Below are 13,800 nucleotides of genomic sequence, written 5' to 3' on the forward strand. Positions count from 1 at the left end.
AATTCGGACAGTGTCCAGTTAATAATTTAATAATTTGAGTCACAAGAATAATTTGGGTCACAAGAAGAAGAAGCGGCCGAGTCGCCGCGAGTCTCTGCCTCGTCTGTGGCCAATCTCATCTCTGCTTTATTTTTTGGTATTCCATGTAAGATTTCACTTTATGCATTACAAAACAATCCTTTCTTGGGGCAAGGTTTGTAAAAAGCTAATAAAAATGTTTTGTGAACATAAAATGCATATATAAGACAGTAACACCATCTCTCGAGGTGGTGTTCCCAGCAACCTCAGGGAAACCTCGTTACCGTCCCTCCAAGCGTTCATGGATGCCATTTCGCTGCAGGAGGTTGCTCTGACATTGTTAAAGTTTCTTGAATCTAGCTCCTGGCAGCCAATGAGCACTTTCAGGCAGACTACCAACCTCCACCCGCCAACAGCAACGAATCTTTGTGGATGCTATTTTATGAAGGTTGGTATGTGAATAGGAGGTTGCTATAGAGGTTGTACCAACATAGACAACAACCAGCTTCTTGGATCCGACCCCAGGAGCGCTAGAGACAGAGGCGGGGAGCCAGCCAATTACAGCGAAGCTGCCACGTTCGGTCCCTCACCCAGCAAATTCAAACCCAGATAATTTGCTTAAACGGATGTGGTTGTACATTATGCGGACTTTTTGGTCTAACTTTATACAGTACGTTAAACCAGAGATTCGTTAGACGAACGTTTGTTAAGCGTAGAATTACTGTACTACCATCTGCTTGTATAACGAACATCAAACTCTCTTTAACACAATTTTATCCACGTAATTTTTTCCAAGTTTGAAAGCACCACCGTATCACGCAAGCTGACAGGCTTTTGAATACACCAGTGCCTCTCGTGGACAACACATGCACCACTCACTCCCCTACACTTCCCCGCTATTAGTTAAAAACAAAAACAGGGTCCAGCACCAGCTCGTCATCTCACGCTCAACAAGCTACCAAAACAACCTGCAACCAGCCCTGCAATGTCGCCTAGCATTGCTAGGAATACCAGGAAGTCTCTTACTTTTGAAGTGAAGCTAGATATTATTAACAGACAAGAGAGAGGTGAGAAAACTAATAGCATTGCTCACCACCATCATGACTCCATCTATTGTCTCTACTATTTTCAAGTCAGCAGACTCTATTAAGAAGGCTGGTGAGACCGTATCTTCCTTACAAGCTTAAAGAACCACCTGAACTCGTGACTCTGCAATGGATAAAATGGAAAGCCTTCTGGAAATGTGGTACATGCGGTACAATGATGCGCCCGTTGTTTACATTCCACAGGTTGCCAGCTAGCGTCTTTTCCGCTCCACTCTCCCTCCCTTCATAAATTTAAGTTCATCAACATTATAAAGTTACTTACATACATACATTAGTGTACATTATAATGACTTAGTCTTAAATTAAACTGCTTAAATGTTTAACTTCATAATTTTTACTTTCATTAAACCTTTTATTGTACTATGATGCACTCTCGCTTTGTTTACTCTCAATGGAAGTTCAAGTCAAGGGTCAAACTTGTTATAATTGGTTCGCTTAACGAAAATTCGCTTAACGAACGTTTTTTTTAGGAATGTAACCCATTTGTTAAGCGGGGGTTGCCTGTATTTCTTTTTATGTACTGTATCTCTCAGTAGCTCTTCCTTTTTCTTTAATGACTCACATAACTGTGTCTGTTTTTTCTTTTATTTGTTGCTTAAGAACTTCTGCAAAATTCATTTTTCTTCCTCTTGTTCTTTTTTTCAGACCTTTATCCATTCTTTCAGTTTTGTTTCAGTTATACCACTTTCTGCCTCCCATTAGTGTCTACCTTTTCCTCTAGCTCTTGTAGCGCCACTTCATAGTTCTCACATTTTCCTTTAAAGGCACCATTTTCCCTTTTTCTTTCAAGCAAAGTTTTCTTCATTTCACTATTCATTTTAACAGTATTCTCTAGCTTGTCGCATTTTCTCAGTTTTCGGTTTTTCACAATAAGCTGATTCTGCTTCTTAAATAGGGAGGCAGCAGCATAGTGTATAAGGTGGTGAGCGTGCGATCAGGCAGAAATCCACCACATTTAGGTTCAAATCCCACCACACATTGCCTTCATACTTTGCCATTTGTCGAGTGGTTTAAAGTTACCTACATGTCACCATGATACCCAGGTTGTAGGTGGTTACACCAAAGATGCACTTGGGTCCTAATATGGCCCTAATATGGGTACTACTATAAATAAAATTGCCTGCCTCACTAATGGGTAGAAACTTAACAGTGCTTCCAATTCTCTTCAAGTTACCTACAGGTGGTAAAGACCAGTCCTGACAAAAAAAATAAAAAAAATAAATGAATAAATAAATATTACAGCGATCATCTCCCTCAGACACTTACCACATCTGATGGCTCATAAGACGCATGGGCTCATAAGACGCACCCACTTTTGGTAGACATTGAAAATAAAAAAATAAAAAATAAAAATGATCAGATTTAAGCTATGAATGTGAAGTGAAGGATTTCACCTGATGGTTCTACTACAGTTTTGTACAACAACCTCTAGATGGTTTTGGCCACCCTTAAGTTGTTGTTCTTACTATTTACAATATTTCCAGTAAGTACACTACCTGCCGCAAATTAATAATAACGCTGCAATAAGTCCAGGAATGTGCAGTGTCTGTCGAGTTCTCTCAAGTCCAGCAAGCTGTGGCTAGCTACAGAGCTCCATCACACTCGGAAATGAGCAGTACACTGACTTGCATTTGTTTATAGCTGGGGTTTGTGGATAATTGTTGAATAGGATTCTTATTGTGTCTATAGTTCTTCTGTCTCTTAACGCCACAACCTGCGCCAATGAGAATTTGCTATATGTATTTGTAAGCAGGGAACAGCTGGGCAGACAGGTGCACAGAGACATCTGTGTGCTCAGTTCAGCCATGACCACCATTGACATTAATTAGTTGTAAAGGTTGCAAATTTGATTACTGGGAAATCACCAAAAATTTAATTCTGTCCCCGTGGAGGACAGAGAACTTTAAAACACTTGACTAGAGGATGACCTACAGCCAGGATCTTCATCATCTCGTTAAGGTATTGTGAGTTATGAATTTATACTGTGGGGGGGATGGGGGGTATTGATAGAGATAGGACATATTGTGTGAAACTATAAGAGCACCGTGTTCTAGCGCGGGGGTGTCTGGGGGAAGGCGCAGCCCCAAAGGTAGAATACGTTAGGGTTAGGTTAGTGTCCTAGAGAGGGAGGGTGCATGGGGGTAAAACCCCCTTCGACTAGGATACATTAAGTTAGGTTTATGTTAGGATTAGGTTAGTGTCCTAGTGTGGGGGGTGCCGGGAGGACAGCCCCCCCCCTCCGGCTAGGATACATTAGGTTAGGTTTAGGTTAGTGTCTTAAAGGAGGAGTGTGGGGGGTGCAGCCCCATGACCAGAATAAGTTAGATTAGGTTTATGTTAGGATCAAGTTAGTGTCCTAGAGGTGGGGTGCAGGAGGTGCAGCCCCCCCACCAGCTAAAAATATATAGATCGTAAGATCGTAATGTTATGTAAAATTTCCCTAGATTTAGGAAATTTGTCCTAGATTTAGGGAAATTCTTAAAACATAAGAAAATTCCCCTATATTTTTCAAAAACCATATATCACTCATATATGCCTCCCCCACCCAAAACTCTAGATTACTCCCAAAGGTCCCCAAGCTTGTTGAAGGGGTGGGGGGGAGTTATGGTAGAGATAGAGGATATTATATTAACACATTAAGCATGTTTGGCAACTCAGCACACTCGCCCGCAGGGCGTAACATTCATTACCCGACCACGCCAGTGTCCATTGGAGTTTTGTAGAGAGAAGAGGTATATATCATTGTGAGAGCACGGTCTATAGTATAGAGCGTAAAAATCCATGGTACAAATATATACCGAATCGTGGACCAGTAATTTTTTTTTCCTTCTATCGCGTATTGGTACACCAGTGTGCTGGGCATGGGCTGTAGCATATGATGATATATTCTTGACACTATCAACAGTAGCTACCTCAGTAAGGTAATAACTTAGTTCCAAGTGGAATAAAAAACAGAAAAGGAGAAGAGATTGTAAAACCTGAAAGTGTCATTGAGTACAATAAAGCAAAAAAAAGTGTTGATGTTGCTGATGAACTCAATTCCTACTACTTGCCACTCTACAAATCAAGAAAGTGGTACAAGAAGCTGGCTCTGGAAATGATTGCTGGGTTATCAGTGACAAATGCTCAAATTCTATACAATAAATACTGCTCAGCAAAACAAGTATGCCTAAAAACATTCATAGAATCAGTAATTCTCTCTCTTACTAAAAACATTCCTGAGGAAATTATAAAACCAGGGAAGAGGACCTCTAATATATTGGGTGCAAGAAAAGAACATACCTTACAGGAAGCAGATGGACCAATGAAAAATACAAGGAAGCGATGCAGAGGATGCTATGAGAAAATCTCACTGTCTGAGAGGTACAAGTTGGCCACAAACAAGGCTAGGAAAGTATCCACCCATTACAATGAATGTGAGGGTCAACCACTCCTTTGCATTTCATGTTTCAATGAAAAACATGACTTGTGTAATTAGTGAACAATATTATGATCTAATATTGCATTATTTCCTTATATTAATTGTATTTTTGAAGTAATATGTCACCAAACATTACTTCTTATTCAGAAGCCTATTTTTTTCTTTCAACAAATGAAATTATTGTCTTATCATTTTTATCTTATTTTCCAGTACCTTAGCAACGCATCTGCAGTCATAATAAATACAAATTTATACACAAATTGTTTACATACTCAAGTTTGTAATAGTTTTTAGAAAGTGATATTCGGGCCTCAGATGTACCAATACGCAACAAGTGAAACATTTGCTCGGTACACGGGTGGCCCAATACGTGGTTAACGTTTTAAACTACAAATTTACTCACCTGACATTTCAAGACTCACATGCACTTAGACCATTGTTAGATCCCAATATTTTGCATTTAAAATTTTTGATATTTGCTAGTTAATCATGCACTTTCACTTGTTGGGGCAGTCATGGGCAGTCATAACCAATGACAGCTTTCCATGGTTGGTTCAGTTACAGTTTTCTTTTGTTTTAGAGACAAGTTAGGCATTCTTATAGAGGCTCACTGTAATTTGCTAATATGGCTACTCAGTGGATAGAGGTGAAGCAGATGGTACTAGTTTTCAGCAGAAAAGTCACTATGTGAGATATTAAGCTACAGTGATATCCAAAATGCAATATACAGACATAAAGAAGAGATTCCACAAACTTGTTAATGAAGCTGCAAAACTGAAAGCATCTCCATCACTGTGAGAATCTATTACCTTACTGGTAAGACATAATGGTGTAATTCTTGAATTGTTCCATTAGGTTAGGTTAAGTTTATGTTAGGTTTATATTGGGTTAGGTTATTGACTGGAATTGTCCTAATAAAGTTGTCCCTCCAGATCTCCTCATTTCCTGACTCCCATATGTAACTCTTTCACTCAGCTGACATGACATGGAAATACAAATATGATAACTGAAATTAACCTAATCCCAATTTTAACCTAAACCTAACTGAATCTAACCTAACCTAGCGAACATAACCTAGTTGAGGTGACATGCACCACTGACATGTCGTTCTCAGAATCCTTCTGACAAATAGCATAATTAGGCTTGGTTAGGTTAGGTTAGTTTTGGTTATATTTTCATTCCCACGTCATGTTAGCTGAGTGAAAGAACTGCAAAGGAGTAGCCAGGAAACGAGGAGAGCTGGAGAGATGACTTCATTAGGACAATGCCTAATGTCCTAATAGGGAATCTGGGGGGCACAATTCCCCAAACTACGATAGGTTCCATTTTAACATTTTTTGTGAAAACAGTAGACTTTTTAACTCCTGTATTTAACTGATTTCTCGTCCCTCAACCAAAATCCCCGGTTATACACATGCTCATAAGCTTGTTTTGGATGGGGTGGGGAAACGCGGACGTATTATAAATAATTACCGATTCTGATAAATCACTCCCTGGAAAATACTCGGTTTCGTTTTACTCCACCCGAAAACCCTGCATTTCCACAGTTCCCTGAACTTATTGCAGGCGAATGGTCGGTGGCATTTTTCTCCACTTTATATTATCGCATTACTTGTATACCATGGATTTTGAGGTCTGAAAGAAAATAATCGAAAAGACGACGGAGTTATACTAACTTGAAATTTACCAAGAAATCACGATAACATAGTTATAAATATAAATATTAGCCTCGACTAAAAGCGCTTCCTAGGATTGGTTCAATATAATTACCTCCCCTTAACAAAATATGACAAACCTAGATTACACGGTCTGTGATGCGAGCAGCTACAGGATACATGTAGATTACGTATGCTAACCTTGGAACTTCAGAAGTGGACTTGGATGATTTTGGCTGCTAGTGGTGGTACTTCCTGATACTCTCAGCATTAACCACCATCTTCACTACACCAACATGTGAATTATATATAGGTGATGGGATTCTCAAGTTGGCTGAAGCAGGATATGACACTGACTAGTGACGACCGGTGACAAAGCAAGCCTGAGCATGAGCAAGGAAATACTCTTGGGTCGTGACGGACAAACTTCCGTGAAGAACATAACTTTTTACATAATCAATCATATAATACTTAAGTATAACCATATTGTTTTTATACTACATTATATTGTTGTTGTTTTTTTTCAAGGCGTCTGTTTATCAATCAAGCATGAAGAACAGCTTTCAACAGTAAGACCTAGTTCTGGTAGTTGTCGGAAGTAGTGGCTTTTGGAACGGCCCTTCCTGTTCCGTTTTTCTGTCGGTCCGGGTTTTTTGTTGTTTTCTATTTATTTACTGTTGTTTTATTCACTGTATGTTTATTAGTTTTGCATATTTCTTTTCTTTCTTTGTCTTTTGGTCCAAAATTCGAACAATATGTCTTTGGTGTTTTTAATATCACTGTTATCATATAGCAACACTCCTAATATGGCATCTGTGTCTTCTTGGTAGGGTCGTTGTAGGATTGGGTGTCATTGTCTTTCTAGACGCAATGTTCCCGGAACCCACCGCAAGGTGGCACTACACGACGAAAGCTTTGGGAACACAACAGAATAGTTTAGTACAGATTTGCCTGGTAATGATGCGGGACGTCTAATTTTCTATGATGCAGTCACTCTGTCGAGGTTGTACCACATGGAATACCTTGGAATGGCCTCAAAATTGAAGGAAACCATGAGAAATATACAGACCAGCATTGTTTTAGGCAAAAAAGTGGTATTTAATCGAAAAGGTATGAGCCGTGACGTCACAAGTGATTTTGATCTTGATCTTGATATTACAGGCCAAAACATGTGGATATTTGAGTTATTTTTGACGTAATTTTACATCATGAATAATGTTTGATGATGAATGGGCGAAGTATTAGTGACATGGGCATCTGAAATAGTGAAAGAAATGTATATGCGAATACTGCGATGATAAAATTGTGGAAATGACACGTAGCCCCCGTGTTTATCGCCGTTTGTGCTAACGGTTTGAGTCTGGTGTGACCCAGGCAGAACGCATTTGGGGAAGGAGCATCGTGACGTCAGTTGGGCCCAACATTGGTCAGACACTTGAGCACAGCACACCTCTCCAGTGTCGCAGGTCAATACGATGCCTATTTCCTGTTCAGTGCTTTGGTGCTATAGTGACAAAAGGAAGACTGCAGGCACTGGAATTAGGTACTTTCGATTTCCAAAAAACGATGAAATTAAAAAGCAGTGGGTTCCTACCTGTGACAAGGTCGATGACTTTAATTTGAAAAAAAAAAAAATGCAGTGGCGTGCTCCAGACATTTTACGCTAAATGACTATGAAAGAGACCTCAAATATGAATTTTTACAAGCTGAAGTTCCAAGACGCAAGAGGTCATTGAAAGAAGAAGCTGTTCCATCCCTGTTTTTTTTTTTTTTTTTAACGATAAGTTTTCTTATGTATTACAACTTCCAAGCATGTAAAAGTAATGATCTCTCTCTCTCTCTCTCTCTCTCTCTCTCTCTCTCCGACTACAATATAAAGGTGTACTATAACTATATAAGTGAATGGAGGTGAAGGAAGACTACAGAGAGGAGAGGCGGGCAGAGTGAGAAGGGAGTGAAATTCCCCTGAGATTCAGTGACCAACCGCCGTATAGTACACACTGCGCTCTCTCTCTCTCTCTCTCTCTCTCTCTCTCTCTCTCTCTCTCTCTCTCTCTCTATGAATGATATAACATCATTGCTGGAGGTGCATGACACATAAGACACATCCTGCTGGAGTCCATTATCACCCACATCAGTATTTGTTGTGTCTTGAGCTGAGTACTCATCTGGCAGGTTCCATTCCTTTATTAGTTAAAGGAAATAATAAAGTTATTAAATATTGTAATAATTATATTGGTGTTATTCATGTAATTATGTATTGAAATTACTTAAAATTATTAATCACTAATATTAATTGATCTGTGAGTTAAATCACCTTTATTTAATCAAAGTTGAATACATGCTCTAAAAGTTAATCAGAACACACACACACACACACACACACACACAGAGAGAAGCTAAAAATCTTTGGTTCTTTCCAGCCTCTCTGTGTGTGTGTGTGTGTGTCTGATTAACTTTTAGAGCATGTATTCAACTTTGAATAAAGGTGATTTAACTCACACAGATCAATTAATATTAATGAATTAAGTAATTTCAATACATAATTACATGAATAACACCAATATAATTATTACAATATTTAATAACTTTTATTATTTCCTTTTAACTAATAAAGGAATGGAACCCTTGCCAGATGAGTACTCAGCTCAAGACACAACAAATACTGATGTGGGTGATAATGGACTCCAGCAGGATGTGTCTTATGTGTCATGCACCTCCAGCAATGATGTTATATCATTCATAAGTTTGATTTAGAATATTAAACTATATTAAAATCATTACGTTCTTTATCCTCCCCTCCTGATATTATTCAGATTGCAGCAACAAATATAACTGACAAAAAACTACCGAGAGAGAGAGAGAGAGAGAGAGAGAGAGAGAGAGAGAGAGAGAGAGAGAGAGAGAGAGAGAGAGATTCTGAATGGAAGGAGGAAATTACATGAAGAGACTGAACTAATCTGAACCAGCTCAAGATATATGTCAACTATAGGTACTTTTTAGTTAGGGATGCGTGGAAGCCTTCGTCCGTCAGTGAGCTGATAATCATTATATATGTATATATATATATATATATATATATATATATATATATATATATATATATATATATATATATATATATAATTTTTTTTTCAATTCTACATATTTAAAAGCAGGTAAACGAATTCTAATAATACCAATAGCATTAATATAATAATAAAAAAAAAAGTTCACTGCTAATGATAAAATATTACTAACTAATAATGATGATGATAATAATAATAGCAGTAATAATAATAATAATAATAATAATAATAATAATAATAATAATAATGATAATAATAATAATAACAATAATGATAAAAATGTTCACCGCTAATGATAAAATATTGATAACTGATATATAATAATGATCATGATCATGATAATAATAATAATAATAATAATAATAATAATAATAACAAAAATAATAAAAATGTTCAATGCTAATGATAAAATATTGATAACTGACAATAATAATAATAATAATAATAATAATAATAATAATAATAATAATAATAATAATAATATTGATAATAAACAAAGCGGTCTATGGAAAAAGAAGGAAAAGGAACATTCCTCAAATAAGCTGAAATAGACTCGTAAGGACATTGCCTGGCAGGTGCGACGGCACAGGAGGCGTGGTTTGTGGGGCACTGTGTGGTACCGACGAGGACAGAGGACGGGAGTGTAGCAAGAGACCCCGAAGGAACAAGTCGTACTCTGGGGAGCAGTCAGAGAGTGAACGAGAGACAGAGACAGTGAAATGCCTGACGAACTAACAAAGTGTTACCCGTACTTTGTTGCCGCCCCCTGCCCCGTTCTGTGTGCCGCCGCCACCTGTTCCCGGTGACTCGTGTATAGTTGCTGTAATATAGAGAAATAAGGAAGAAGTGTTTCCTTCTCCCCACTCTGTGTGACTGAGCTGAGTGAGAGTGGGTGATATAGAAGCAGACAGCCAGGCCTGAGAGAGCGATCTGCCCACCGCTCCACCCCAGCCGCGCCGCGACACCCAGGTAAAGTCCTTCTCCCCGACACATACGCCCCGAATCCCGAGAAGATTGTGAGGCGTCCCCTCCCTGAAGAAGAAGCTGAAGGAGGGTCGCAGCAATATTTAAAATTACTAGACTTGGCAGGCGTGCATCCATACACTGCACAAGGTCTAGCTTTGACCATACTAACAATAAGAAATTAATATTAAGGCACATGAAACATACAATCCAAGATCAAATTCTGCCACACGTGTACACTCACTCGAAGATATGGAGTTGTTTACACGACCGGATGACGTCACTGAGTCAGCTGGTGGTTCCAATAATGTTCTCGTACGTCTACCTATCAAAAAGTTATTGTACCATGCATGATATAGTGTGGCTGTGACAAAGTGTTTAGATGCGTCTTCTGCGCATGCGCGATCCGGGAGTAGACGACGCCGTAGGCCTGCTGTGACAAAGTGTGGCATGGAAGCATCCAACGGGATTATGGAGAAGGTATGACATACATTTCAAGACCCATGTGTAGTGTATCATTGAAAAATGAGCTATATTAACGCTGTTTTCAGTCACAGCATATTTTAGGCCACCCATATCAAACAAATAGTGATATTTCTGCTTTGTTTTTTTTTTTCTACCATAGTGAGGCACTAGTCTTTCCACCGATACATGCTGAAAGCCATTGGCTACTGTAATATATATTATATTATATATATATATATATATATATATATATATATATATATATATATATATATATATATATATATATATATAAATTTGAATTGTTTAAATTCACACAATATCACTTGTCACATTCTGTCATAGCTATAGGCATGACATTATAGTGTCTGTCGTTCGCTCCCGGGTCGCGCATGCGCAGAAGACGCAACTAAACACTGTCACGGGCCACACTTTGGCATGTGACAACGGGTTCAATGGGCTGGCTGGAGGAATTGATTAGGGAACCTCGCTTCCAACAGATGGCGCGCGGGTCGTAGGTAGTAAGGGGATGAGGGATGGGGGGATCCATCAGCGGGGGGAATAGATGAGCGCCGTGACAAGATTCAAACAGTCAGTCACAGGGTGACCGGACTTGGGAAATTTCCCAATATCTTGGGATTTCACACTTCGCCTTGGGATCTTGGAATTTTTTTGCAGAATTGCCTTAGTCTTGGGAGAGAGAGAGAGAGAGAGAGAGAGAGAGAGAGAGAGAGAGAGAGAGAGATTACATAGGCTCAGATTAATGTAATAGCTACTTTTGAATTTCTTTTAATAAATAAAGAAACACAAACACTCAGTAAAGGTCTATATAGACTGCATATTACGTGTACAGGACAAATTGAGAGTCAGACCCGAACGGGACAGCGTACGGGACAGGCAGACAGAGACACGTACTCGTATATACGGTGGACTTGAATTTTTTTTTTTTTTTTTTTTTTTTTTTTACATTACAAGGGCATTGGCCAAGGGAAAACAAAGTGTTGTAAAAAAAAAATCCCGCTGGTTGCCAGGCCCTGTTGAGAGGAAAGTAGGAGAAAGAGAAAAAACAAAAAAATCTAAAAGGAGGGTCCAGTTAACGTAAGAGGTGTCTTGACACTCCTCTTTTGAAAGAGTTTAAGTCATAGGCAGGTGGAAATACAGACACAGGTAGAGAGTTCCAGAGTTTACCAGTGTAGGGAATGAAGGAGTGAAGATACTGGTTAACTCTTGCATTAGGAAGATGGACAGAATAGGGATGAGAAGAAGTAGAGAGTCTTGTGCAGCGAGGCCGCAGGAGGGGAAGGCAAGCAGTTAGCAAGTTCAGAAGAGCAGACAGCATGAAAACAGCGGTAGAAGACAGATAAAGATGCAACATTGCGGCGGTGACTTAAAGAATCAAGACAGTCAGTTAGAGGAGAAGAGTTGATAAGACGAAAAGCTTTAGATTCCACCTTGTTTAGTAAAGCTGTGTGTGGATCCCCCAGACATGAGAGCCATACTCCATACACGGGCGGATAAGGCCCTGTACAGAGCAAGCAGCTGGGAGGGAGAGAAAATGGACGAAGACGCCACAGGACACCTAACTTCTTGGAAGCTGATTTAGCAAGAGTAGAGATGTGAAATTTCCAGTTTAGATTTTTAGTGAAGGATAGACCGAGTGTGTTTAATGTAGAGGAGAGGGAAGTTGAGTGTTATTGAAGAAGAGAGGATAGTTGTCTGGAAGGTTATGTCGAGTAGATAGTTGTAGAAATTGAGTTTTTGAGGCATTGAACAAAACCAGGTTTTCTCTGCCCCAATCAGAAACAAGTGAAAGATCAGAAGTTAGGCGTCCTATAGCATCTCGCCTTGAGTCATTTAATTGTTGTTGGGTTGGGCGTCTGTTGAACGCTGTTGAATAATGCAAGGTGGTATCATCAGCATAGGAGTGGATAGGGCATTGAGTCAGATTTAGGAGATCATTGATGAATAATAGAAAGAGAGTGGGTGATAGGACAGAACCCTGTGGAACACCACTGTTGATAGTTTTAGGGAAGAACAGTGACCGTCTACTACAGCAGCAATAGAACGATCGGAAAGGAAACTGGAGATGAAGGTACAGAGAGAAGGATAGAATCCGTAGGAGGGTAGTTTAGAAATTAAAGATTTGTGCCAGACTCTATCGAAGGCTTTCGATATGTCAAGGCCGACAGCAAAGGTTTCACCGAAGTCCCTAAAAGAGGATGACCAAGATTCAGTTAGGAAAGTAAGAAGATCACCAGTAGATCTGCCTTTACGGAAACCATACTGGCAATCAGAGAGAAGGTTGTGAGCTGATAGATGCCTCATTATCTTCCTATTAAGGATAGACTCAAAGGCTTTAGAAAGGCAGGAAATCAAAGCTATAGGGCGGTAGTTAGAAGGATTGGAGTGGTCACCTTTTTAGGGACAGGTTGAATGTGAGCAAACTTCCAGCAAGAAGGATAAATAGAAGTAGAGAGACACAGATGAAAGAGTTTGACCAGGCAGTGAGCGAGTTCGGAAGCACAGTTTTGAGAACAACAGGAGGGACTCCATCCGGACCGTAAGCCTTCCGAGAATCAAGGCCAGAGAGGGCCAGGAAAACGTCTTTATAAAGAATTTTAATTTTAGGGATGAAGTAGTCAGAGGGTGGAGGAGTAGGAGGAATATGCCCAGAATCATCCAAAGTTGAGTTGGTAGCAAAGGTTTGAGCGAAGAGTTCAGCTTTAGAAAAGAAGAGACAGCTGTAGAGCCATCTGGATGAAGTAAAGGAGGAAAGACGAAGAAGTAAAGTTGTTAGAGATATTATTGGCTAGATGCCAGAAATCTCGAGAGGAGTTAGAATTGGAAAGACTTTGACATTTTCTATTGATGAAAGAGTTTTTAGTAAGTTGGAGAATAGATTTGGCATGATTACGGGCAGAAATATATAGGGCATGAGTTTCAGCAGTTGGATGGCTACGGAACCGTTTGTGAGCCGCCTCTCTATCATTGACAGCACGAGAACAAGCAGAGTTAAACCAAGGCTTTTTAGCTTTAGGGTTAGAGAAAGTATGAGGAATGTATAGCTCCATGCCAGAGATAATCACCTCTGTTATGCGCTCGGC

At 39.4% G+C, this 13,800-nt stretch overlaps 1 protein-coding gene across 1 annotated transcript in view; it reads right to left on the bottom strand.

The window, feature by feature from the left end:
* Positions 1 to 7,110, bottom strand: part of LOC123519884 (McKusick-Kaufman/Bardet-Biedl syndromes putative chaperonin-like) — a 79,053-nt gene extending 71,943 nt beyond the window's left edge. Inside the window, exon 1 of the mRNA XM_045281517.1 lies at positions 6,402 to 7,110. The gene's annotated coding sequence lies outside the window, so the exon portion shown is untranslated. The remainder of the gene's footprint in view (positions 1 to 6,401) is intronic.
* Positions 7,111 to 13,800: the final 6,690 nt, after the last annotated feature.

This window comes from Portunus trituberculatus, chromosome 46 (assembly GCF_017591435.1).
Source record: "Portunus trituberculatus isolate SZX2019 chromosome 46, ASM1759143v1, whole genome shotgun sequence".
NCBI lineage: Eukaryota > Metazoa > Arthropoda > Malacostraca > Decapoda > Portunidae > Portunus > Portunus trituberculatus.